At 46.9% G+C, this 6,438-nt stretch overlaps 1 long non-coding RNA gene across 2 annotated transcripts; it reads right to left on the bottom strand.

Annotated features, from left to right (window-relative positions):
• Positions 1-4,904: 4,904 nt before the first annotated feature.
• On the bottom strand, positions 4,905-6,138 carry LOC131489800 (uncharacterized). Of its 2 annotated transcripts, none has more exons than XR_009250748.1 (3): positions 6,043-6,138; positions 5,827-5,886; positions 4,905-5,142 (listed from the first exon to the last, which is right to left on the bottom strand). It is a non-coding gene; the product is annotated as an uncharacterized LOC131489800 (long non-coding RNA). The 2 variants fall into 2 exon arrangements; XR_009250747.1 differs by having other exon boundaries at positions 5,992-6,138.
• Between the last annotated feature and the right edge of the window lie 300 nt (positions 6,139-6,438).

Below are 6,438 nucleotides of genomic sequence, written 5' to 3' on the forward strand. Positions count from 1 at the left end.
GTGGATAACCAAAGGGAGTGTGAAGGAAGATTGCAGGGATGGAGATGGTCCAGAAACTAAGACTAGGCTCTTTCATTAAGCAGCTTTATTGAGATGTAATTCACATACCATGTAATTCACACATTTAAAGTGTGTAATTCAATGGTTTCTAGCATATTCAGGAACATGGGTCCATCAGTGTGCAACCATCATCACAACCTAATTCCAGACATGTTTATCACCCCCAAAGAAACCCGTACCCATTATCAGTTACCTTCCTTTCTCCCCTCCTGCTAGCTCCAGGCAGCCTTTGATCCCTTGATGTGCTTTCTGCTCCTAGAACTTGCCAGAGGCTAGACTTGGGATTGATCATCTGCATGGACATTGAATTTATTCTGATGCTGGGCTCCAGGATGGGGAGAAACTCTCAGATTGTCCTCCCCTCTTTTTCCCCAGTGCATAGAAGAGTTCCTGTAAATGGACACTTGCTGAATGATGACCAGAACTGGACTGTGACTTGAGCTACCAACTCCCAGGAGATGAGAGGGAATGGCAGTGCGCTATGAGAAGATTTAGACTTTTTGCTGTCTAAGTATGGTTTTGCACTTTACTGAGTTGCAAACTTCATGCTGCTGAGCCAGTCCAGATAAGTCCATGTTCACTTGTGTGCAACAAAACAGGTGTCAGTGAGCTCAGCTTCATGAAAGGGATTTGTTCTGAGGATAATTGTGGGACCCTGGGTAATACACTCCCCTTGATAATCAGGAGAGAAAGGTCCATTATCGATTTATAGTAGTTGTAGGAGCCATACTCAGAAATTTCTGAGCGCTATGGTCTACCCCACGGCCCTTCCTTCCTCATTCTTTTACATCTCAAGGACAAGATCCGCTTTTAGAATAATTTTTTGTGCATAAGCAAAGCCACACAAGTGCCAACACATGTCCCTTTCCTGTCTCTCCAATATGACTACTTTTCTATATGGTCAGTGCGCAGACTTGTTTTTCTCATGGTCTCTGGGCTGTGAGGGCAACACTAGGTAAAACTGCCGACCCCATTAACCACTGTGCAAACGTGGCTTATCCACCCATGTAATCTACCCACCTTGCTTGCCCTCAAGAGAGCATGGAAATCTGAGGGCAGCAGGATGTTGGGAAGAGGGCCCAAAGAAATAGCTCTGCTCCCTCCCCAAGGTTGGCTGTGAGAGTCCCACTCCTGAGTCTTCTAACCAAGCTATCCAGCCATCTTTTTCTTCCGTGAGTCTGTATGTGGTTTGTTTAGTCCTTTGTTCATGAAATTTAACAGTTTGCGGTAATCTCATGACAGCCATGGTGGTAGGTGCAAATGCTCGAGCCACACTAGGATGGAAATGGTAACTGTCACTTGGCGTGAAGCTGGAAGCTTCAGCAGGCAGGAAGCAACAAACGTTCTGAATCTCGTGTGCAGTTGTAAGGCAGGAAAGTGTTTGGGAGTCTTCTTATCCAAAGTGGAGAGTCATAGAAGGTTCCAAAGCAAAAAGGGAACATGGGTCCATCTGCTTAAGGAAGACAATTCTGGTGGAGAGGAAGAGCTCAGAGGCTCTGCAGAATGTGTGTGTTTGTGGAAGGAATTAACTTCTCTTAAAGGGGCTGTGTTAGAGCGTGCGGGTAAACCTCTTAAAGACACTTTCCACTTCTTCCAGGGTTCTAGACATTCTGGCAGGAGCCATGGGTTCTCAACATAAAACTGCATTTTGCAGTCTCCTTTGAAGATGAAGCCATCAGACTACGTTCTAGTCAATAGGACTCAAACAGAGAAGTCTCGGGGAAGCTTTAGGGTGTTTTTCTTAAGAGATAATTGGTACATGCCCTTTGCCCCATTTTCCATGCCTTCCCTCTTTTGGTGCCAACACCCTGAAAATTGCCATAGTGACCTCTGAAGATGAGAACCATCTCAGGGATGGCTGAAAGGCACACAGGCTTCCAAGAACTCATGGGGCTCTGGAATGCCCTCCTCTGGACTTGTGTGTGAGACACTCACCTCCCTGAATTTTAAGTCACTGTTACTTGGGTATTTTCTGTTATTTGCTCCAGACCTAATTCTAACCAATAAACAGGCTATTCGAACCCGAATCATCTGCTTCCCTTCTGGAGCCCTTTTAGGAGTCATGGTGCCCCCAACTGAAAGACATCAAAATGCACTGAGCTCTCCACATATCTGAGGCCACTCACTGGGCTGGTTCCTCGTTCCATCTCCCAGTTGTGAGTCCATCTCAAAGTTACACATACGGTTTTTCCACCATGTGTGTCTTCATCATCCACATGAATGGTGAAGGAAAACGCTCTTCCCGGGAACAATAGGGATCCCTTTGAGGTCATGAAGTGATGCTGGCTCTGGCACTTGGCTCTGTCACAGCTCCTGGGTCAGTCCCATTCCTGGAGGTGACTTGTGCGGTCCCTGCAGTGCCAGTCAGCATGCACACCTGTGGTCACAGAAGGGCAGTTGTGGAAAGCCATACCCATAGCGGGCATTGGTGTCTGTCGCCCAACTCAACCCAGGGCTTCAGGGACATGGGAGCATTACGACCACTGGGTAGTCCTTGCAGAACAAAGATGCTCCCGAGACCAGCTGGTAGGCGTCTGGTACCTCCCCACTCCCACCCCGTCTCTTCAAGTCTTTCTCTGTTTTAATCTAAATGGCTTCAGGCAGTCATTCCATGGGTGTCGGAGGGAAGACAAAAGTGAAAAATTTCTGTTAAAAGGTCAAAAATGAAAGGAAGGGCAGAGCCTAGCAGTCTGGCTGAGATGGCCCATCTCTCCTGCCACCTTCTTTCTCCTTCTAGAACCTGATTCAGGAGGCTCTTGGACACCGGGTCCCACTCAGTCAACTTTGGCGGTGGCTAAGCTCCAGACTCTTTTTTTTAAGTTTTTTTTTAATGTTTATTTTTGAGAGAGAGAGAGAGAGAGAGAGAGAGAGCAAGCAGGGGAGGGGCACACAGAAAAAGAGACACAGAATCTGAAGCAGGCTCCAGGCTCTGAGCTGTCAGCACAGAGCCCGATGAGGGGCCCAAACCCATGAAGCCATGAGATCGTGACCTGAGATGAAGTGTGATGCTTAACCGACTGAGCCACCCAGGCGCCCCAGCTCCAGACTTTTAGTTTCCATCATTCCCACAGATCTTTGAGGGGAAAGCAGCCTCCTATGCTCCCTAGTTAAATTGCACCATCGTTTCTAATAAATGTTCCTCTACAACAATATGCTCTGTCAGAGAGCAGGGCCCTGGAAGCCGTAAAGGGCTGTCTACTAGGGGCCACTTCCTGTGAGACTACATATGGCTCCATGGTCCACTCTTTCGTGAGACAGATGGGCAGGCCTCCCTTCATGTGGCTCCCTGAGCTGTTTCTGCAGTCCACACTGTCCTGCTGTGGCCTGCCCAACAATCCGAGGTGGACCATTGGAGTACGTATCTGGAACCTGTATTCTTCCCGTCAGGGGACTATTCCTGCCCTTGGAGTGAATAATCCCCCAGTGGAAATTCTTCCTGTCTAGTTCTACTGAGCATACATTCAGCTCATTAGCACACCTACCCACTAAGGAAGGAACCAGAATCAGTGGCTCTGCTACTTATTTTCTACTGGGCAGTGCAGAGGCCCAGAGGCCTGGCCACCCGCCCCCATTCTCTTGAGCTCCAGAATATTACACTTGGAAGAAGTGTCCAAAGAGTGCTCCAAAGAATGCAAAATGTCTTAGGAAATTAAGACTTTTCAGCTACATCTACATATTGAACCCGTCGAGAGGATATTGACAGCATTGATGAAAAGGTCTGTTCGTGGTGTATCTCTCATTCGTGGCGTTGCCCTAAGACACCGGCAACAGCAGTACCTGGGTGCTGGCTCTGAGTCCTCGCTCGGGTCGGTTCACTTCTCCAGGGCAGGGTGAGAATGCAGTGCGTGGGCCCCTGCACGGATAGGATTACAGTGACAATGCTCAGTGTGGCTTTTGGAGGCAGATGCCTGCATCTGGGATTGGACCCCTCCTCTTGGAGCTGTAGTTTGCTTCTCTGTGATTCACTTTTCATCACTCTGTGCCCCACTTACTATCTGCAGGATGGGGATGATGATCCCAGCTGCTCCTGGGTGTCTTTTACTAAAGATAATGAGATAAGTCTGTGCCTATGTGGCTGATGAAGCCCCAGGAATGGGCATGTTTGCCTTCACACAGCCAGACAAGGATCTTACACTGCAACTTTGGAGGCCTTGGATTGGGCCTCGTAGCTCCAACCCTGGGGGTAAATCATTTGTACTTTACCAGGCTGTGAATGAAGGCTTGCCCATAACATAGGTTGGCTTTAGATGGACTCAATCCTATTAGTTTCTGATCCTCTTCTGTTTATGGATGTTGTTCACCAAAGCACCGGTTCTAGTCCTGATCCTGGAATCAGTTCTAGAAGATTAATTCACATACAAAGTTTCCCCTGGACCCTGTTGGCCCCTGGTCCTGTCTTTGTATCTCAGGTCACTTATTTTCTTGGCTTCGAACACCCTTATCTGTCCTTCCCAATCTACCCCCAGACCTCCATGCAGGCACTGCAGCCCCTCAAGACCACGCTAATTCTTTCTGTTCCAGCCAGTGGTGGCCTTAGATCCTCTGCAGCAATCAAAATCGATGGGACACACACATACACGTATGCACTTACACACATGCAGAAACATACAACACATACACACACAGACACACACACACACACACACACACATATATATATATTGTATATACATGAAAGACTAATAGAAACACACAACTTTATATTGTATCATACCTCTCTGATAAGCTTGGAAGCAACTTGAGATCAGGGACAATTTCTCAAACGTTGGTATATATTCGTGTCATGAATTAACATATTTCTTTTTTTTTTAATTTTTTAATGTTTATTTGTTGAGAGAGAGAGAGAGAGAGAGTGAGCGGGAGAGGGGCAGAGAGAGAGGGAGACACAGGATCCGAAGCAGGGTCCAGGCTCTGAGGTGTCAGCACACAGCCCAACGTGGGGCTCGAACCCACAAACCATGAAATCATGACCTGAGCCGTAGTCAGACGCTTAACTGAGTGAACCACCCAGGCACCCCATGACTTGACGTATTTCTAATGCATATTTCCTCTTCAATATTCCAAGGAGAAAACCTTCACCTCCTGTACGAAACAAGAAATATCAGATAAGAAAGAAGAGAAAATAGAATTTCTGGAATTTCCTACTTAAAAATACTGGGATAGTTTCAACAACACACACGATCTCATACAACCTCAGTTGTTTCTAAATGAGATGATTTTCCAAACATATTACCAAATGGTAATCTGGAGTTTGAACTTTAGTCTTGAACCCAATAGAACCAAGCTTGCTGGAAGGAGGAATGTGAGTCCTTTGGGGACGGGGGTGGGAAGGGAGAACACTGGTGAAAATTAATGCCACTTTTATTTTTAAGAAAGGAGCACATCTGCTTGAATGGCCTGAAGTATGCAAGCAATGAAGTGGGAACAGTGTTATTGGTGCTGTGTGCTTGCCAGGCAGCTGCTATATCCGCCAAGGAAGACATGCTGGAAAGCGTGGTCTAGCCACGTGTCAGAGCCTCACGTGCCCACCACGTGAGCTCTGCAGCTCCTCCCGCAACTTTCTGGAATCACTCCTTCGGCCTGGGGGTGAGTTGTGGTTTATAAGCCACACTGCTGTTCCTCAGGAAGGGTGTATCTACACCATGGGGCAGGGACTTTGGTGGTGTTTTCTCTTGTTGGTTCATAGAACATGCCAGCATTTGTTGCGCCAAAAGGTAGTGGGCAAAGCACAGAAGCAAGAGTTTTAGAAATGACCTCTGATCTTACCTCTGTCGCTGCGTGTCCCTGGGCAGATTGATCAACTTCTCTGGGCTTCAGTTTTCCTTCCTGTAAAAGACGGAGATTAAAGATTAAACTTTACTCGTAACTTAAAAAAGAATTTCTCCCTAATCGGTGGAATTCTTCCTTAAAGTACAAGCGTAAATAGAAAACCTTTGTTTATATAGCACACCAAAACAAGGCTGCTGGAATTGTAGGCTGTACCTCGGGTTCACTCTGGCTCCTTTACCCGTGAGGAGGCCCATGAGGTCCTCAAGGGTTTAGGAGAGTTTGAGAATCTGTGAAATGTGCATAATCATATCTGCATAGTGTTCACCTCTGGGGCCCCAATGTTTCATGTTTGCTATAATCCTGAGTGGTAGGTGGCTGGGCCAGGGCTGTTCTACCTGTTCCACAGGTGAGGAGAGGGAAGCTTGGAGTTGATGGTGACCCAACCAGTTTGCACACAGCTACATGGTAGATTTTTTACTGGAATCAAGATCTAGATTTTGTCAAATCTTATGATTCTAAAATCTAGCATGTGCCTATGAAATGAGAAACTATCCATGGCTGAGATAAAACATTGGAAACCCTGTAAGTGTCTTGTGTTTTTCCAGATCA

This window comes from Neofelis nebulosa, chromosome 11 (genome assembly GCF_028018385.1).
Source record: "Neofelis nebulosa isolate mNeoNeb1 chromosome 11, mNeoNeb1.pri, whole genome shotgun sequence".
NCBI lineage: Eukaryota > Metazoa > Chordata > Mammalia > Carnivora > Felidae > Neofelis > Neofelis nebulosa.